At 38.6% G+C, this 22405-nt stretch overlaps 1 protein-coding gene and 1 non-coding gene across 3 annotated transcripts in view; one reads left to right on the plus strand and one right to left on the minus strand.

The window, feature by feature from the left end:
• The window catches only part of PSD3 (pleckstrin and Sec7 domain containing 3), a 559261-nt gene that overhangs the window by 444614 nt on the left and 92242 nt on the right, over positions 1-22405 (minus strand). The window lies entirely within an intron of this gene.
• Positions 5683-5836, plus strand: LOC112630857. Its single transcript, XR_003120986.1, has one exon. It is a non-coding gene; the product is annotated as a small nucleolar RNA SNORA62/SNORA6 family (small nucleolar RNA).

Raw genomic sequence — 22405 nt, forward strand, 5'->3', positions numbered from 1 at the left:
ACAAACAGAGGCTTGCTCTTGCATAGTGTCACATTGCTGTTAGGTGGCAGAAGGACAGGATCCCAGACCATCAAACTCCAAAGCCACCCGATCTAGCTTTTCACCACTGAGTAGCCTACAATACAAACGAGGAAACAACTCCATTTACCAATAGAAAATCACACAGAAGAAAACTAAAATACTAACAACCATATTACCACCATTGTTTATTTTTCTATGTACCAGTTGTTTCCATAGATTGTCAGAGCTAATCTTCACTTCAAGCCAAGGTACGCATTATTATGCCCATGTTACAGATAAAGAAAAAGGCTCAAAAAGCCTTCCTCAAACTTAGACTGCGACTAAAAACATGTGGGGAACAGGATTCAAACCAACCTCTGAGTTATTTCAAATGCAAATCTTTTATGTCAATTATAACCACTCCAACTAGGCTCTGACTTGGCTCAGGCCCTGGGATCTGACAGACTTCAAAATCCTCTGAAGCTGACCACATTTCCCAGGGAGGGCCACATAGAATCCAAACACTGCCTTTAAGAGAGAAAAAGATGCAAGGAGAGCAAATCCTACGAAATGAAATCAGGCTTTCCACTACCAAGTCCTGTGGCCATTCGGCAAGAACTTATGGAGCCCCGCTACACGCTAGTCCCAGGGAACACACACAGCAACGTGCATAAGGAAACCCCACTCCCCTGGACCCTACATTCTAGTGGAGGGAGACTGAAGGAACCAACCTCCAATATAACACATCAAGTCAAAAAAAAAAAACAGAGAGTGAAGGGGCAGAGGAACAGGGATGGAGGGTTGAGTGCTCTTTCAGAATCAATGATCAGGGTGGGCCTGGGTTTAAACTGCTGTGAAGGAGCACAGAAGACCCCCTAGCTATACATCCAGCAGGTCCTGCAGTCTTGACTACAGGCTGGTACTTCCTTGCTTTTCACTGGAGGAAAGCGTGGACCGCAGTGCTAATTACAAACAGGTCAAAGGGAAAGAAAAATACAAAATCTTTTTCCTTGACCAGAAGGGAAGCAGTTACCATGTACTGTTGCCATGGCACTGGAGAAATAGAAAAAGCAACATTCTAAGTACCAGAATATGAAGAGAAACATAACAGTGAGGAGAGGACAAGAGGCGGGCAGAGGTTTCACGCCCTGCAGTGCTGAGGCCTGCTGGGTGGCAGGCGGGAAGCAAAAGCTTTTCAAAAGGGACAAGGGTTGGAAGGGTGGGGAAGAGGAAAAGCTCAGAGCCATTGAGGAAAAGGTCTCTGCCTAGACCCCCATTTTCTACATCCCTAATATATCAGGGTACTTAATAAAATAGTTGCAGAAAAATCAAAATAAAAGAACATCAAGTTTCTGAAATGCACAGAATATTTCTAGATAAACATTTTCTGAAATTTTCTTTTTTCTTTCTTTCTTTTTTTTTTTTGCTAATATGTACCATAGGCTTCAACCAGCTAACTTACTACTAATGTGATTATGTATGGCTCAGGAGTAGAAGGCTATACTTGGCAGGATGGAAGGAATATGCTAAAAGTCAGGCAGAAGAGGGTTTTTAGCCAATTTCTGCCATTTACAACTATGGAACTATAGATAAGTCACTTGGCTTACCCAAGTCCCTTATTCTTTATCTATAACATTAAAATAGAAAGAGTAAAAGAGATAACAAGTATAAAGGTTGCCTTATGATAGTAAATTAATAAACATTCATGCCTTTCCTCAGACAGTTCCAGTATCTTTTGCTCTAACACAATCAGTGTTGGGAAGATTCATTCTACTGTTAGATAACTGATTTGATAAAATTTTAAAAATTGCACATATAGTCAAAATCCTTCTTAAGGCATGAACAGGCAATTCACAAAGGAAGAAATACTAACTGCAAATAAACATATGGAAAATGTCTCAATCTTAACTCATAATCAAAAAAATATACATTGGCCAAGACTTTTTAAAATAATATTATGCAATATCATTGGTTATTGAGAAACAGGCACCCTGTCATACCCTGATGGTCAACGTACTTTTATCATTCTTCTAGAGAGACAGAAAATATGAGTCAATGCCTTAAAAATGTATATTCCCTTCCATCCACCATTTACACTTCTAAGAAATTTCCTAAGAAAATAATAAGTGGATGTTCTTGATAGCAAAAGAACGAAAAACTGGAAGGAACAAAATTCCCACCATGCACATAAACTATAATATTGCCATAAAATGTAAAATATAGTCATTAAAATGGTTATAGACATAGCAATGCATATGAGAATTCAAAATCTAATTTCTTTATTTTACAGAGAGCTCATAAAAATCGTTAAAAATAAAACTATCCAATAAAACCATGAACAAAGACAGTTTACAAAAAAAGAAATACAAATGCCCATAAATTACAAATTACATTGAAATATTATTTTTCACCAATTAAAAACTGTAGCATCTGTGATACCCAGGACTATAAAGGTATAGAGACACAGGCAATTTCACACCGTTGTGGTAGGAGAATATGTGGACATTACTAATGTTTACCAATACCAGGGCCTCCTCCATCTCTGATCCCCTTGAAGCTGGGCATATGTAAATAGGAGTAATCAAGACTACAAGCTCCAAAAGGGTTCAAATCACAGATTTCACTTACTACATGACACAAGAACTGTTTAACCTCGTTATGCCTTAACGTCTTCAAACGTAAAACAGGGATAATAACAGTATCTACCTCATAGGGATATTTTGACAATTAAATTCAACCATAGTGCATGGCACATAGTATTACTAATAATAATTAGAAATCACTGATCGTACTATGCAGCAGGCACTGTTCTATGCATTTACACAGAGTAGCTGATTTTATCACTCAATAAACAGTACCATTAGTATAAGAATATTGCCGCATTGCTTGTAATTGCAAATACCTGAAAACAATCAAATTGTCCATCAGTAGTGAAGGGGACAGTTAAACCAAAGTATACGAAGGATGTCTACGTGGCTGTTATGGAGAATGAAGTAGTTCAATACATGCTGATAGAGAAAGATTTCTTAAAAAATAGAGAAAGACTATTGTTTGACTTTGTTTTTAAAGTCTAATCGTATGTGTGTGGTTAAGAAAAGGTGGGTAGATCACTTGAGGTCAGGAGTTCGAGACCAGGCTGGCCAACACGGTGAGACCCCATTTCTACTAAAAATACAAAAATTAGCTGGGTGTGGTGGTACACACCTGTAATCCCAGGTAGTCAGGAGGCTGAGGCAGGAGACTTACTTGAACTCGGAAGGCAGAGGTTGCAGTGAGCCTAGACTATACTGCACTCTAGCCTGGGCAACAGAGCAACACCCCGTCTCAAAAAATAAATAAATAAAAAGGGTTCTTGAGCCAGACTATCTGAGCTCATTTCCTACTAGCTGTATGGCTTTGGGAATTGTCTTAAACACTTAGCCTCAGTATCCTCATCTGTAAAACAGGATTAATAATAGCAACTACTTCTGATGACTTTTGTGGAGGTTAAAGGATCTTATAAATAAAACAGTCCCTGGCATATAGTCAGCAACCAAATAATGTTACTTGCTTTATTACTAATCACTTTAACATGTCACATGGATTGAGAGATAATAGGCCTTTTTACTTTATACGTACCTGTATTTAAAAAGATAGAGAGATTTGTCTTTTGAAAATACAAAATTGTATTTACTGATATGAGAGATGTATAGAACGTGTCATATGAGAAATGTTGCTACAAAATCATATATACAGCCCAAAGTCATTTTTATTAAAATATATTTAATGTTATGTAAATAAGTGTACATTAAAAATTTACACATGCACCACCAAAATGTTACCAGTGGTCTCTCTGGCAGATGGATTATAAATTATTCATATTTTTTTCTTTTTACTTATCCCTATTTTCTGATTTTCCTAAAATCAACACATATTACTCATGCAGTAAGATTTTAACTGTCGCAATTTATTTCCAACCATAGAAGCTACAAAGGAAGAGGTTAAACTGAGAGGCTTCCAATGATGTAACCAGAGATGGACTTTTGAGCAAAAACAAGTAAACAATACATGATTTACTGAGAACTCGTACGTTCGATATCATGATGCTAGCAAGGAAAACAGCAATTGATCATCGGTGCCTAAGACTGCCATTCTCTATTGGGCCAGGCTCCCACCTGACTTCAGGGAGAGATTTCAAAGCCAGAATCTGGCCCCAGGTAAATGCAATAGGAGCCAAAGCAGGTAACTCGGGTCAGAGCTGAAGTTTGCTGAAGTCCAGAGGGCACTGTCTGCAAGGCTAAAAGCAACACTGCACATCCACACGCTGGGTTTCAACACTTTTTTTGACAGCAGCAAATCCATAACGGACTCTGAGTGAACTGGGAAAGAATAACTAAAACATTCAAAATACTTTCAGAAAATCAGTTTGCATTATGACTTCTCTTACAATGTCCAGCTCTGAGTAAGCAACAAAGGTAACAGGATTTTGTTCAGATTTGCAAATAGAAAGAGAAATGTGAGGTTATGCTCAGGAAATCCTTGTGCTAAGATTCAAAAAATCTGAAAATGAACAAAGTTTAAAATATGCACATTTCAATTTGCCCCTTCTCTCCTTAACATCTCTCCATAACCTGAGACAGCTACGTGTATGGTTGGACTGGATTAGAGGCAAGAAGAACAGACACAGTAACCTCACAATGGGGTTTACAGCACAGGAATGAGGAGGAGCCAGTGGCAGGTATAGAATGTTCCCACACCCCAACCACTGCCAGGCTCCGCAGCTCACTGACGCACCAGACACTGCCTCAGAGCACTGCTTTATTGGTACCACTTCTGAGAAGCAGCAAAGCAGACATACTTCTTTCTTTATCATCTTCTTTCTCAATCCCTCTCAATGACAATGACTCATTCTCTCTTTCAACCTCTCTCCCTTCCTCCTCCTACCCTCTGCCCTCACGGCTATCCCCTTATCACTACACTAAAGCCAGCAAGAGGCCACAACCACAGAAGAGCTTCCAGGCAGCAGCAAAGAAGCTCAGTCTCAAAGAAAGCCAGACAGGAGTCCAAATGCCTACGTTCCTTCCAGAGTTCGCTATACGACCTCAGTAAAATCCCTTCACCACTGTGGGCTTATTTTCTCATGTGGAGGACAAATGGGTAAGAAGAGACTTCTGAGGTCTTTTTCCTGCTTTAAAATCCTGTGATTTCACAATAACTGAATACAGTCACTAAACGTGAAACCACCAGGACACTGGGGGGCGGCCAGCACAGAGCCATCTTTGTTGTATTTTTCACTGTGTGCTTCCAAAATATCTATTGCAAAGAAATATATCCAACTAGACCCTGGGCCCATGTTTTAAAGTTTATACACTGTAATTAAAAGCAGAATGACTTGCTTTTACTTTGGATTATGTATTTTCTTTCTATTCATAATAAGCAGCTCTTACATGACGCCAAGTGAGTTTTCTCTTAGGCAGCACATTCTTACTCAACCAGAGAACTGTTGGCATTTGGATTAATAGAATCAATAGCATCTTTCATTCCAAAAACAGAAATTGCTGTTTTGATATGGTCTGCCCAGTAGTTCTTCCAAGGAAAATATTTTTATTATTTTACTACTAATATCTCATTACAGCTTCTATATGAGTGAAGCATTTATTTTTATGCTAAATAAATCATGCTCTTTAAAATTAAAAAAGAATATATTCTTCTTGTTAGAGCTTGGAGTTGAAGCCACAGACTGGCCAATGAACTCACAAGTGTAGACAGGGTGCTACGCAAGGGACAAATTATTCACTAACACCACAAGAGTCTCTGACCCAATGAGTGGAGTTTAATAGAAATTCTTGCTACAACTAAAAGAAAGAAAAGAAGAAATAAAAGAATATACTCTCCTACTGTAAAATCTACTTACGCAAAACTAGGTTATCAGGTCCTTATTGCAGAAAGTGGTTTTCATGTCTTCTCTGCTGTGGAAACAGACCTCCAAATCGCTGAAAGGTAGAACAGTATCCTTCTACAGAAATCAGCTTTCATCTTGACAGAATTAAGTAAGAATCACTCACTATACACTGACCTATGTTGTAGTAGATATGAGGAAAACTCAAAGGTATAACAGGTTCTCTGTCCTGCAAAGAATTTACAATCTCATATGGAAATCAAATGTACACACATGATGAAGGGTACGTAAAGGGCTACCGCCTGCCAAACACTATAGAAGGCACGAGGGATGTGAGTGAGACTCCACCTCTGCCAAAAAGTTCCTCACAAGCTGCTGAGAAAGCCAGACCTGAGTAACCCAGACACTGCTAACCTCCCAGGACCACCTCCGTTGCACTTATAGTGGGAAACCTGGTGGCTTTCCTGAGAATATGGTGGCTTCCAGGGTAGACAGACAGGGAAGGAGATGGAGGTAGCTCATCTTATGGTCACCTCTTGTCATTTCTCATTTCCCGGAGGTATTCCCTCCCTGTGAGGTGAAAGGAGCACCTAGTTGGGTTAGTTGGTTGGATGGCTGCTTGGGTTAGTTGATTGGTTGGTTGGGTTTTATCAGTCTGGGTTAGTTGATTGGTTGGTTGGGTTTTATCAGTCTGACAATCTTTATCTTTTAATTGGTACATTTTAGAACATACACATCTAATATAATTACAAATACATTAGGGTTTACATCTACCATCTTATTTGTGCTATTCACCTCATCTATTTTGTCTTTCTCTCCTTTCTGGCCTCCTTTTGATTGAGTCTTGTTTTTATTTTTCCCTCTCCCTCCACACACACACAAGTTTAGATGCTATACACTCTGCTTTAAGGCTTTTATTATCCTAGAAATTTACAATAAATATATCCAACTGATCAAAGTGTAAAGTTAATCCATTACTTGACCCTTCTGCCTGATCTTAGAACACTTTAATACTATTTACACCCTTCACCATCCCCACTCCTAATTCAGAACACTGAGTGCTTCCGCCACAGGGAAGCTCTTTCAGTTCTCTGAACTCTTTTCACAGCTTCTGATCTCTGGTCTTTGCACTTAGCTACTCCCTCTAACTGGAATACCACCCTCTTCTCCTCACACCCCCTTCCCAACCTGGCTAAATCTTTTACACCTCTCAGGTCCTAGTTTCAGAGAGTTCTTTGCACCCTGGCTCCCCTGTCCCTGCCCCCTCCCCAGTGAGTTTCCCTTTGTTATGCCTGTCCTCCCTCCCAGACATTAAGTTACAACAGTCAGTGAGTGTTGGGCACAGAGGCTGTAACACATCAGGGTCCACCTGGATACTGCTAGCCCTCAGCACCTCATAATGGATACTCAATAAATATTTGTTGAATGAAGAGATGAATGAAATATAGTGGTTTCAAGACATATAGAAATCAGGAAAGAAGCAAGGAAAGCCACAAGTCACTCCCCGCCCCCCCAAAAAAAGGTCTACTTTATTGAAGCAGAAAGACTCCTATGGTGATTTAAACAGTGCAGGCTCCAGTGCCACACCAAATGAACTGAAGTCTAGATTCTATCACTTACTAGTGGGTGACCTTGGACAAGGTACTTAACGTCCCTGTGTCTTTGGAAAATAGAGATAACCATAAAACAAACTCATCAGGTTATAACAACCTGAGGAATAAGTAAGCTAGCACTTGGAAAGTATTCAGAATACTTCCTGTTAAGATTCTGTATATACAGGCATACTTTGGAGACTGTGTGGGTTCAATTCCAGAGCACAACAATAAAGCGAATATCACAATAAAGCAAACATCACAACAAAGTGAATCACTCCAGTGATTCACAGTGAATATAAAAGTTGTTGACACTATACTGCAGTCTATTAACTGTGGAAGAGCATTATGTCTAAAAAGAAAACAACGTCAATGTACACATCTTGATTTAAAAAATACTTTATTGCTAAAAAAAAATACTGACAATCATCTGAGGCTTCAGTAAGTTGTAATCTCTGTGCTGATGAAGGGACTTGCCTCAATACCGATGGCTGCTGACTGTTCAGGGTAGTAGCTGCTGAAGCCTGGGGTGGCTGTGGCAATTTAAAAAATAAGACACAAATGAAGTTTGTCACATCAATGGTCTCTTAAGACAAAAGATTTCTCTGTAGCATACAATGTTGTTTGACAGCATTTTACCCACAGTAGAGCTTCTTTCACATCTGAAGTCAGTCTTCTCAAACCCTACCACTACTTTATCAACTAAGTTTACGGAATATTCTAAATCCTTTGTTGTCATCTAACAATGTTCACAGCATCTTCACCAGGAGTAAATCCCATCTCAAGAAACCACTTTCTTTGTTCATTCATAAGAAGCTATTCCTCATCCACTAATGTTTCATCATGAAATTGTAGTAATTCAGTCGTATCATCAGGCTCCATTTCTAATTCTAGTTCTCTTGCTATTTCTATCAAATCTGTAGCTGCTTTCTCCACTGCAGTCTTGAACTCACCCCTAAAGTCATCCATGAGGGTTAGAATCAACTTCTTCCAAACTCCTATTCGTGTTAGTATTTTGACATCCTCCCATGAATTACAAATGTTCTTAATGGCATCTAGAATGGTGAATTCTTTTCAGAAGGCTTTCAATTGACTTCGCCCACATCCATTGGAGAAATTACTATCTATAGCAGCTACAGACTTATGAAATATATTTCTTAAATAATAAGACTTAAAAGTCAAAATGACTCCTTGACCCACTGGCTGCAGAATGGATGCTGTGTTAACAGGCATGAAAACAACATCCATCTCCTTGTAGATTTCCATCAGCTCTCTTGGGTGACTAGGTGCATTGTTGAAAAGCAGGGATATTTTGAAATATTCTTCTAAGCAGTAGGCCTCAAGTTGGCTTAAAATATTCAGTAAACCATGCTGCTAATAGACGTACTGTCATCCAGGCTTGGTAGTTACATTTATAGAGCACAAGTAGAGTAGAGCTAGCATAATTCTGAAGGGCCCTAGGATTTCTAGAATGGTAAATGAGCAATGGCTTCAACTTCAAGTCACCAGCTGCATTAGCCCCTAACAAGAGTCAACCTGTCTGTTGAAGCTTTGAAGCCAGGCATTGACTTCTCTGTAGCTATGTAAGTTCTAGACGGCATCTTCTCCCAATATAAGGCTGTTCTGTCTACACTGAAACTCTCATTCATCAATGGTCTTAGCTAGATCTTCTGAATAACTTGATGCAGCTTCTACATTAGCAAATGCTGCTTCACCTTTATGTTATAAAGATGGCCTCCTTCCTTAAACCTTGTAAACCTTATGAACCGATGTCTGCTAGCTTCCAACTTTTCTTCTGCAGCTTTCTTACCTGTACCTCTCTCGGCCTTCACAGAATTGGAGGCTTGCTCTGGATTAGGTTTTGTTTAAAGTGAATGTTGTAGCGATTTGTTCTTCCATTCAGATGGCTCAAGTTTGCTCCATATCAGCAATAAGGCTTCTGCTTTCTTGTCATTCACATATTCACTGAAGTAGCACTTTGAATTTCCTTCAAGAACTTTTCCTTTACATTCACAACTTGGCTAACTGTTGGTGCAAGAGACCTAGCTTTTCGCCTGGCTTCAACATGCCCTTCTCACTAAGCTTAATCATTTCTTTGATTTCAAGTGAAAAACATGCAACTGTTCCTTCCACTTGAACACTTAGAGGCCATTATAGAGTTATGAATTGGATTAATTTCACATTGTTGTGTCTCAGGGAATAGCGGGACAGGGGAAGGACCAGTCATGGAGCAGTCAAAACATACGATGTTTATTAAGTTCTCCATCTTACATGGACACAGTTCTTGGGGTCCCAAACCAATTACAAGAGTAACATCAAAAATCACTGACTGGCCAGGTACAGTGGCTCATGCCTGTAATCCTACCATTTTGGGAGGCTGAGGCAAGAGGACTGCTTGAGTCCAGGAGTTGGAGACCAGCCAGAGCAACACAGCCAGATGCTGTCACTACCCAGGAGGCTGAGACAGGAGGTTCATGTGAGCCCAGGAGTTCAAGGTTGCAGTGAAATATGATTGTGCTACCATACTCCAGCCTGGGCAACAGAGCAAGACACTATCTCATTATTAAAAAAAAAAAAAAAAAAAAAATCACTGATCACAGATCATAATAATAGATATAATAATAATAAGAAAATGTAAAATATTGCAAGAATTACAAAAAGGTGACAGACAGTCATAAAGTGAGCACAGTGGAAAAATGATGCTGAAAGACTTGATCACACAGAGGTGCCACAAACCTTCAATTAAAATAATAATAATTATAATATCTGCAAAGCACAATAAAACAAGCTATGCCTATATGTTTACAATAGAGCTGACTCTCTAGTTGTTAAAACACATAACTGAACTACACAACTCTCAACAGATCCTTACTTAAAGCCCAGGTATTCGTGCATTAAAATGATCCTCACATAATGTCTTTACATTATGGTACAAATTTATAGCCCATGAAGACATCACTGCATTAAAATATTTGAAAACAATCAACTAGAATTATTTTAAAAAGTTAAACAGGATTAAGTGCATGCGTTAAAAATATCAAAAAAAGTGGTCGTAACACATTTTTTAAAGAATGCTCTCAAAAAATGTTATCAAAGAAATCATTTGAGCATTGGAAAAAACAAACTTTCAGTTTTTAAAATGAGGCCATAATATAATTTTGTGAATTTTGTAGTCTTACCAAATTTTATTTTAATTCCTTAATTGTAGCTATAAAAAGTGTTGAGGTTTTTTAATTTTTCACATTATTTGAAAATATTATCCAAATAATAAAATTAAATACTCATTATGATCTCATAAGACAGACAAAAAAGATCACACTCCTGTCAACCTGACTGTGGGGTAGTACTGCCAAGCCCCAGTGCACAAGGCAAAGACCTTGGAGGCCGTGAAGGCAGCCAATACGTTTGCCCTCATAGATCCACCAATTTAACCAGCTCAATGTCACCAGGAAATGGTCCTAACCCCGACCCATCACCCTTTGCTTTTTTTTTTTTTCCTTCTTCTTCTTTCTTTTTTTGAGACAGAGTCTCACTCTGTTGCCCAGGCTGGAGTATGGTAGTGCCATCTTGGCTCACTACAACCTCTGCCCTCCAGGTTCAAGTGATTCTCGTGTCTCAGTCTCCAGAGTAGCTGGGATTGCAGGTGCCCCCCACCACGCCTGGCTAATGTTTATATTTTTAGTAGAGATAGGGTTTCACCATGTTGGCCAGGCTGGTCTCAAACTCCTGACCTCAAATGATCTGCCCGCCTTAACCTCCCAAAATACTGGGATTACGGGCATGAGTCACCATGTCCGGTCATCCTTCGCTTATTTTTTAATTTTATTATTATACTTTAAGTTCTAGGGTACATGTGCACAATATGCAGGTTTGTCACATAGGTATACATGTGCCATGTTGGTGAGATGCACCCATTAATTCATCATTTACATCTCCTAATGAGGTATATCTCATTAGGTATATCTCCTAATGCTATCCCTCCCCTCTTCCCCCAACCCACGACAGGCCCCGGTGTGTGATGTTCCCCTTCCTGTGTCCAAGTGTTCTCATTGTTCAATTCCCACCTATGAGTGAGAAGATCGCTTTGATAGAACAGAGGGCTGCCCTGTCTTTACCTAGTTCTGGAACTGAAACACAATAGCCCCTATAAAATTGTGAGCCTTTGGAGTCTCATTAAAATGAACAAACATAAGCACAGAGGTCTGCATATAGAATATCTGGGGCTCTAAACTCCCTAATACTTAAGAATACAATCACTGTCCTATGGTGTTTCTTGCTTATTTATCCTAACAGGAAGGCATCAGGAATTCCCTAGTTAATAGATGATATAAAACATATTTTGAATGAAAGCTGCAAACTATGATTTGGGGTCTTTGCTTAAGTCTGAGATAGTTGGGGACTTAATCATGAAACATTATTTTACTTGTCTTGTCAAGAGGAATTGCCTAACCTTGAATAGAAATATGAGCTTTTTCAGTTAAACATACTCCTAAAAATAGCATTTTCTTCTGGGATTTGACTACTAAAAGCAGACATTTAAATGAAGTCAATGGTACTTATCAGAAAAAAATCATTAAAATGAAGTCAATGGTACTTATCAGAAAAAAATCATTTTTTAAGTTGTAATGAGATCTTTTCTTTCTAAATATTAAAATATTAGAATGATGTATTTCATTTTCCTAGAAGCCAATTAAATATTTCCTATTTAGTTTGGACATTGATGGATACTTTTTTTAATGGATACTTTCTAACTCTAAATTAATAGTATTATATTATAATTACATTTTATTATCAAAGTTTGCTGTAAATATTCTACTTAACTTTGTTACTCAAAGTTCTATTTAAAGACCAAGATTACAGTTGTATCTAAAATTCCTAGGTCACAAAATGTAGGGTAGCATAGCAATAGAACCTTAAAATACACACTGGATAACAATGTAACAAAACCCCATTAATTTAGATTAATTGTGCAGGTTCAAAATGAATTTAGGACTTTTATCTTAAAAAGAAAATAATTTTGATGCTTTCACATACAGAGAATAACTGAAATTGGGTTAACAGTAGAGGTCCCTGGAGAAACTGCACTAATGAATAGATATAAATGACTGTAATTAGAATTTCAGTTATCAAGTTTTCAAAGGCACATAGATTGTTTTCACCCTTTGGTGTTAAGTTTTTTTACTTGTTTTTGCTTGTGCTTTTATTTTGTCTTTACTATCAAATACTGGGTACCTCATATGAGTTGCACTGTTTCCGATTTAATTCCCAGAACACACTTGCAAGGTTGGTATTATTACCCCATTTCGTATCAGAAAAATACACTCAAGGATCAGAGAATTCAATAAGGTCGCTCTGGCTTTTTCTGCTTCACTACACTTTCTCATGAAGTCCATAAGCCCTTTCTGGAAATAAAATGGTCTCAGAAAAAAAAAAAAAAAAAAAAAAAGTTCAATGTTTGAAAAAAAAATCTCACAAGCATTTTTTTAATGGTGCTGTACTTCTTTATCCGGTTAGCACATATATTACTACGGCTATTTTTGAAGAGTTAGACACTTCACTTATCGCTAAATGCCCTTAAAGGATTCTTTAAACCCAATGGGCTAATGTAGCCATTTGCAAACCTAGGTACAAAAGAGAGTCCTCCATTAAGGGAAGACCAAGATGAGGTAGAACAAAGGCAGCAGTAGGCAGATGAGGAACTTGTTCCCATGGCTAATCCATGAGGACTTGAGGAAAATCAACTCACTTTTCCAGACCTCACACACTGTGGGCCTACTTTAACCCATTTATGCCTAGTGTTCCATTATCGGAATGCTAAGCTTGTGGAAGTTATGTATATCCTACTGCTCAAGGTCATCGCCAAGGTCTGATTTTTTTTACAAAATAATTTGCAACCTCCAGCACAAATAGGTTAATGGTATTGTCACAGGGAGGCGAACAACATACTATGCATAAGAGTGCTTTGCAAACTATACCTGATAATTTGGCAAAACATTTTCACTCCACACTTTTATTTTTAAAAGATATACAACACTCTTGGTATTATTTATTATGTTTTAGAAGAAAATTGTTTGAGGTTTAGCTTAAATTTTAAAACTACCAGGAAATAAATGAGATTTATTTTACAGAAATTTTTTTTCTTTTCCTTTTTTTTTTTTTTTTTTTTTGAGACGGAATCTCGCACTTTTGCCCAGGCTGGAGCGCAGTGGCCGGATCTCAGCTCACTGCAAGCTCCGTCTCCCGGGTTCACGCCATTCTCCTGCCTCAGCCCCCTGAGTAGCTGGGACTACAGGCACCCGCCACCTCGCCCGGCTAATTTTTTGTGTTTTTAATAGAGACGGGGTGTCACCGTGTTAGCCAGGATGGTCTCGATCTCCTGACCTCGTGATCCACCCACCTCAGCCTCCCAAAAATCTCTGCCTGTAATCCCAGCACTTTGAAAGGGCAAAGCAGAGGATCACTGGAAGCCGGGAGTTCAAGACCACCCTGGGCAACACAGTGAAACCCCATCTCTACAGATAATTTTTAAAAACTAGGCAGGTGCGGTGGCATGTGCCTGTAGTCCTAGCTACGTGGGAGGCTGAGGTGAGAGAATCACCTGAGCCCAAGAGGTTGAGGCAGCAGTGAGCCATGATTGTGCCACTGCACTCCAGCCTGGGCAACAGAGCAAGACCCTGTTTCAAAAAAAAAAGAAAAAGAAAAAATAATAAATCCGTTTTGCAAAATGAGCTGCAATTACATAAGCTAAATCTGAGCATACACACAAAATACAAAACAAGGGCCTAGCCTTTAATTTGCTCATTTTTTCAACAAATATTTACATAGCACCTACCATAAGCCAAGCACCATGCTAGCAACTGGGGCAATAACACTGAACAAAACAAAGCCCTTCACAGCTAGATAGCTTTGAATCCCTTGTATTTAATAGTGCTTGGAACACAGTAAGCACCAATGAACGTTAAAATATATATATATGTGTGTGTGTATATATATACATGAAAAAGTTAGGTGTATAAAGGCGACCAGAAAGCAGGCTGTCACTAGAAAAGCTGCTTGGATTGAATTCTGACCAAATAAAACATGCGAGTCCTTTGCAAAGATTTGACTAAAAGTGCCCTGATAAATCTGCTCCCCTAGAATCATGTAGTAAAGGGAATGAAAGCAAAAGCATGAAAGCCCTGTGTCCAAACTGCGAATAAGACACTTTTGCCTCTCTGTTATCTTGGAAATGAAACTGTAACAGATGAAAATGAGGCAAACGAATCTCTAATTTAAAAAATAAATAAGCCCGCAAGTGGAAAACCTGCTTTTCATCAATCAAATAAATCAGGGAAGGCGGCATTTCTAGGCCATTGCCCTTGGGTCTACCACAGCACTTATGAAATGGCTTTCCTAATTAGTCTAATCATCACTTCTGTTCTACACGGTTGTAGCTGCCTAATTACCCAACTCAACAATGCTCCCCCAACCCCCATGCCAAGCTCCTCCAGAGCTCTATTTCCAATCACTCTACTTAAGCCATTATTCACAAGAACATTAATGACACTATCACATGTTTAAAAAGTGTTGAAGGTGTGGAAGACAGTCCCCAAACTTTGAGGACTTTTTTACCTTAGAAACTTCTAAGGAACAGAAATATGCAAATAAGAGCAGGGAAAATAACTTTGGTTTCTGAAATTCTCTTAATCATTGTTTCACAAGTCTACAGCAATGGAAAAATGACATAGAATAAAAAGCATGTGTTTGCCCGGGAATGTGAGCACTTGTTGGAATGGAGCTTGCCATTTGCCATGGAGGCTTCAAAGCTGACTGTGAGCCAGGGCCAAGCCCACCATGTGACTGTCTGTGTTCTAATAAACAGCAGTCTGCATGGTCAGGACTCCAGGTAAAGATAACTTGGGTTCTGTAAGCATTCTTTTTCAGACAGCCTGTATTCAATTCCTCCGGTTTTAAAATTCTCTTAGGAAGAAATAAAGAGCATGCCAGAGATGACAAAGGCTATGGATGTAAAAACACAAGGTAGCGGGGCTGAGCCTCAGTAATCAGTGAGCACCTCCTGGGCACTGGAGCTAGATACTGCACAATGTTCTAGAAGCCATTTTTTGTTCTAGAACAATTTTTGAAGCGGTTTCATTGGCCCTATTACCTCAGGTCGGTGTTGCTGAGTGACTGGACAGATTTCTTCTGCTTTCACTCTCTTTTCACGGGTCCTTCGGAATCAGTTTTGGAAAGGAGAAAAAAAAGAGAGACCAGAAGGAACTGAGAAGCTCAAAGCATCAAAGGTGAAGAAATTTGGTATTTTGTTTTATTTTTAACATGTAGAAGAGCAAAGAAAAAAGAAACACAGATTTTAGTCAGGAAACAAAAAGTACCCAAAATAATAAGTACAGGTTAGATGATTTAATGAGAATACTAGGGATTAGAGAATGTCCCAGCTCTATCAATAAATTATCTTGGGCAAATCTCCTTAGCTGTGAGGTCTGATTACATTTTCTATGCTCATAGTAACTTCTTCTTACATAACTTGCATCATCTTAAAGAAATCTAAAAACCAACAACAATAAATATCCTAACAAATGCCACTTGTTTTTATTCCTTTAAGCCGTCTCTCAAGAGCCACCCTGCAAGTGGCGTTTGGATCAACTACCCACCCGATATATATACAACGCAGTGGCTGTTCTAATGCCTCAGCACTGTGCTAGAATCAACAGTGAAGAAAGACGAAATGGTGTCTTATCTTTGATCTAAGAAGCTTACCGTCTAGGTGGAAGGATGTGAGTAACACAAAGCAATATCCAACAAGAGTGCTACATCTCAATAAATGGCAACTCCATGAATCCCCATTAATCGAGGCAGAAATCTACGTCATTCTTCCTTTCCTTACACCCCATCAATCATCAGGTTCTGTTGATCTACACAAAATGTGGCTCATTTATCTTTCCACTTGTCTGTATCACAGCTGCCACCATCCCTGTCCGAGAAACCTTCATCTCTCACCTACAAAAGCTCCCTGATTAATCCCTCTGCTTCCTTTCTTGCCCTCTTCAATCCATTCTCCACAGGGCATCCAGAGTGATCTTTTTAAAAGGCTAAACTGCTTAAACCTCTTCAATGACCTTCCATTTTCATAGGATAAAAATCCAGGCACCCTCCTTTAGCCATAAGGCCCTGCATGATCTGGCCCCATCTTATCTTTGCAATCCCGTTCCTTCATTCCTATAGCTCCACCCACTCTTCCTCACTTGGCTCCGCAGCCTGGCCTTCTTTCAGTTCTTCATATGCGACGCTCTTTTCTGCCCATGGCCTTTGTGCTTGATATTCCTCTGTACGGCATATGCTTCCTCTGGCCAGCACCATTTCCTCTGCCAGGGACATCTGCTGTTCCTGCCTAGCCAGCACTCCTTCTTCTGGTAACAGAAAACCTCTTTTCTTCCTGAAGCCACCTTTCCCTCATTCTCACTCCATGTGGTTTGGTTTAAACTGGCAACGTCTCCTCGTCCCCACCCAGGCAATCTACAATTACCAGGGTACTTTTGGTACTAAGGAAACAAATTTTAATTAAAAATGTTTAAACAGAATATTTTAAAGTAATTACACAATCTGAAAAAGGTTGCCTGTGCCTATGAATACCTTCTCCAGAGGCCTGTCCTCCACTTACCTTTCCATGATCTGTAATTTCCCCGATGATCACCTTCACTAACAGATCAACGAAGCTGCAATGTTACACTAACAGTAATGCAGTGATCTCAGTTTTGCCAAAGTGCTTTCAAACAACTGAGGAGTGGGGAAAGCAAAATCTTGCCTCCAAAGACAGTTAAAAGGACCACATGATCCTCTAACTCTCTCCTATGAATCCAAATAAATTTATCAGCTCAGCTAGCTGACACTTCAGCCCCAGGAAAGTGAAATACAAAACTGGGGTAGAAGAAGCTGCCAGCCATAGCCTGAGGAAAACGGGGCACCAGAAACACGGGTTTTACATGAGCCCAATTCAGTTTTACATAGGGTCTCCCTCTCATCTCACATGGAGATTGAAATTTGAGCAAGTCAAATTTAAAACTTTTGACCAGACACTGGTCTAGATACAGTATTGAACTAACTCAGACTAAATTTCCAGTGGTAAAAATATGCAAATAAAAAAGTATTACAGGAGTGAACTTGGCTACAGAGTCACAAGGTCATGTGTTCACTCTCTCGGAGGACAATAATCTTGGCAAACAGAAAACACAAACACACACACTCAACACACACACACACTCAACACACACACACACACACACGACACACAGACTCCTGACACTCCCTGGGAGGTTTCACAGTGCACCACTTCCCTGAGTGTCCTGTAGCTAGGGTCAACTGTGACCTACAGGCAGGGCCTTCTCTGATTGCTTTAATTGATAGCTGAACCACCAGAATTGGTCCAAAATTGGTAATACCTGTGGAATGAGGGAGGCAGCATTTGTCAAGTTGTGACACCACCAAAACAGCTAGTGACATTTAAAAGGATTAATTCATACACATGCAAAACAAACAGTGTTAATTAAGATAGAGGTGTCATTTTAATACTTGTTTCAATGTCAGGACCTTTAGACAAAGGCATTAAAGACATTTTGTCTGAGCTCTAAACTAAAAATAAATTAAGGCTCTGAATTAGAACCCTCAATCTAGCTTCAAAACAACTTTTACCCATGTTTAACATCCCCTTGACTAAATTATCATAATAATGGCTGTGCTTTTATTGAATATTTACAATGCGCCAGACATGGGTTTGCGCATTTCACAATCATGATTTCCCTTAAATCATTCAACCCTCAAAAACACTCCTGTGTAACAAGTTTTACCCTCATTGTACTAATAAAGAAACTGAGGCTCAGAAAAATTAATACATTTGCCCAAAATCGAAACATCAGTGAAACTGTCCATCAAACCTAGGTCAGTCAAATTCCATCATGAATTCAGAATGGTTTTCAAACCAGTATATGGTAGAACATTTTTAACAGGTTTATACTCTGTTTTTATGGAAAAAGTTGCAGGCTTTATTGTAAATTTAGTTATATAACTAATAAGGAGCAGACCTCAAACTGCAGTTAATCCCAATTGTGTGCTGAGATCAAAAGGTATGTCTCATTAAATCAAGGCAAGTGGGACTATAGCTTGCTGAAACTCCCAGGGAATCCTTTTAACTTGTTAGTGATACTTGGAAGAAAAAAAAATCTTCTAATCTTCTGTTCAAAACAATTTGATGGTTTCTCATCTCACAGTAAAAGCTAATGACCCTATAATTGTGCTTGGAAGTGTCTTGGCACACACCTCAGTAAATACTTGTTGAATGAATGGATAAATTCAGAGAGCCACTATATCCTTTCTTATCCTTTCAATAAAAAGATGCAGTTTCCAGGGAAATAAAACACTAACAATAAAAGAAGTTCACAAACTGAAAGCTTTTCTTTAGGAAAATCACTGAACTCCAAGTTCAGGTAAGATAACCAAAAAGGACTCAAGTGTGCCTTAATTAGAACAAATGAACTTCAGGCTACTTCATTCTGTTAACTCTAGAGAAGATTCAACAGGACCTTTAAAAATGTACTAGAAATGATGTAGTCTTCTTCATCTACCCATTAGAAACCATAATTTTTTTTTAAGTAGTGGACTTGACGTCAACACCTGAGTACTTGTCCAACTCTGTCCTTAATTCATTTTCTTTCTCTCTGTTTCCTGATTTGTAAAATGACATTAGACTTCAAGATTTCTAAGGTCTGTCTGAGCTCTGATATTATATTATTGTACTATTAATCACAATCTCCAACTTAATTTACAAAACAACTCAATAATTATTTCTATCATAAAAATAATCTGATTAAAGGACACAATTTATTACAAAATCAGACATGGACAACTCATCCAATGGTCAATTCCTAATTCCTCGTATAATCCAAATCTTCCAAATGCAATCATTTAATAGAGAATATCCAGGGAGTGACCTAGTCTCTGTCCCATCGCATCAAGATAGGAAGTTGGTTTAGTTTCTCAAACAACTGTTCGAAAATTCTTTCTGATTTCGGATTAAAATCCAAAGTAAGAAAATGTTGCAAATCTCTTTTCTGTATTCCTCAGAGAAAGACAGAGTGAGTGTACTCCTTTTGCCAGAGTCGGTTTTCTCTTTAGATCATATTCTTTATTCCAAATACTTACTGATAACGATTACGTCCACTAAGTCTTCTCTCCTTAGGTTAAAGATAACAGTTCTATGACCTCTCCTAACATCATATGATTTTTCTGACCACTCACCTACCTGTTCACTGTTAATGTCCCCCTTTAAATGTGACACCCAGAATCCAATAAAATAATTCTCAGAGTCTCATTGTTTCAGAGTATAGTGGCACTGTTTCTGGCACTTATTTATTGATGAAGATAAAACCAACTTTACAGCATTGCTTTAACAGTTAAATAAGATAATGAATGTAAAGTCTTAACACAAGCTTTGGCAGATAGTAACCTCTCAATAAATGGTTACTGCTGCTGTGATTGCTAGTAACAGTAAATTGTAATACTATTTCATGAGTATTACAGCTTATCTCCCCAATTCAGTTGTAAACTTTAGCTCTCAATAACACTGAAAGTTTGCCTTATACATTATTAGCTGTTTTTCCCCACATCAGGGATAGACAGAAAAAATGCTGAGGCTCAGTTTAAATTGAAGATCAATCAGAAACCAAGATAAAGTAACTCTGAAATTAAGACTTAAATTAATGACAAACTGGACATGATTTATTTAAGGAGTTAATTTATCCTCAGTTTTCCAGAACAATTTGATTATATCAATGAAACAATTTGATTATATCAATATAATCTGATTATATCAATCACTTTTTTCAACTAAAGAGCGCTATCCCTCAATCATACCATTTAAAAGATGAAGCAAATGTATGTATCACTGACATGTGCTGAGAAGGCAGTCTGGCACAGAGTTGAACGAAGTGAGCTCTGGAACCAGACTGACTAGCATTCGGATCCTAGATCTACCACTTACCCACTGTGTGATCTAAGGCAAATTACTTAACTTCTCTGGTCTCAGGCATGACATCTATAAAATGTGAGTCATGACAGGACCTACCTACCCTATGGGAGCAGTAAATTATCTTAAATAATGTTGCTAAAAATGTATTATCTGGAAGTCTCAGATATTTTCAATTTTTATAGGTCTTCACCTCTGTTAGCCATTGCTGAAGTCAGTCAACATGTTAGTATTCTCTGCATATTTATAATTATCTATTTTTTCAAGTATCCATTTGTTTTTAGGGTTGATTTTAAGATTACATCTTTATTTTAATACTTAACTAACCATATATGCCTCACTATAGCAAATCATGTGTTGGTATTAACATAAAATTATGAGATAAAGAAATAAATAAAACTGTGCTTGTCATAGCTGCAGCTGCTCTGCATATACACCTGTGCTGTCTAATATGACAGCCACATGGGGCCATTTAGCACCTGAAAGATGGCAGATGTGCTGTGAGTGTAAAATATAGGCCAGATTTCTAAGTACAAGCAAAGCATATAAATTATCACTAAGCTTTTGTCAAAATGACTATATTTTGGACACAGGAGGTTAAAGAAAATATATTACCTATACTAATTCCATGCATTTCTTTTTACGTTTTTTAAATGTGGCAACTAGAAGATTTAAACTTACATGTGAAATTCTTACCATGTTTCTATTGAATAGCACCGATACAGAAGATCTGGAAAAGCATGCCTCATTAAATTCAGGACAAGATATACGGTCTAAAGTACAGCAGAAAGTAAATGTAGAATTTACAGGATTTTCAGAGTTCATATAACTAATTTCAAACTCTTCTGCAACCCCCACCAAAATATATCTTTTTATAGGTAGTTTTTAAGTACCTCTTGCCATCTAGAGCCATCTAAGAAGCTTTTATGAGCCAGTGGTGACTTTCAAAGGTTTATTCTGTTTTCCACAACCTGACAAAATGTATTTATAACAAAGCCAAAGGACTGCCCTCCAGCAAGGGAGCTGTTTACTGAAGAGATTTAGCCTTAGCAAGTAGGAATCCAGAGAATTTAAAAGCTGACAACTGAACTGGCAAATTGGCCCCAGTACTGGGACTTTGCCTACAGTTCCGAAGCATGTACTCAGAGGTCTAGGACAAACATGGCCTTGGGATGTAAATGAGACCCAGAAGTCTGGCTTTCCCTACATAATGCAAATGAAACTTGGCCTAGAGTCTCTTCAGCTATCTAATTACTAAACAAAACTCCCAGACGCCAGTAGTTTTTTTGCAAAGATCAATAAAAATGCAAAGAGTGGAAAGCAAAGATACTGAAATGCTATCGACAAATGCTACAACAATGTATTGCTGTTCTGAGTCTGAAAGTTCCTGTTGGAAAAGGCCCAGTGTGGCAATAATAGAGAAGTAGAGGAAGAGCAGAAGCAAAATCTGAGGAGAAAAAATAAGCCAGGAAGTATTACCCTAAGATCCCTTTCTACTCAAAATGAGGTGTGCCAGTGTATTAGTCTGTTCTCACGCTGCTATTAAAGACATGCCGAGGATTCAGTAATTTATAGGGGATTCAGTAATTTATAAAGGCAAGAGGTTTAATTGATTCACAGCTCAGCTTGACTGGGAAGGCCTCACAACCATGGAGGAAAGCAAAGGGCCAAAGGCACATCTTACATAGTGGCAGGCAAGAGAGCATGTGCAGGGGAATTGCCTTTTATAAAACCATTAGATCAGGTGAGACTTACTCACTATCACAAAAACAGCAGGAGAAAAACCCACCCCCACCATTCAATTACCTCCCACCAGGTCCCTCCCACAACATGTGGGGATTACGGGAGCTACAACTCAACATGAGATTTGGGTGGGGACACAGCCAGCATCCCTAGCATCACCTAGGAGCTTGTTAAAGA

Source organism: Theropithecus gelada, chromosome 8 (genome assembly GCF_003255815.1).
Source record: "Theropithecus gelada isolate Dixy chromosome 8, Tgel_1.0, whole genome shotgun sequence".
Taxonomy (NCBI): domain Eukaryota; kingdom Metazoa; phylum Chordata; class Mammalia; order Primates; family Cercopithecidae; genus Theropithecus; species Theropithecus gelada.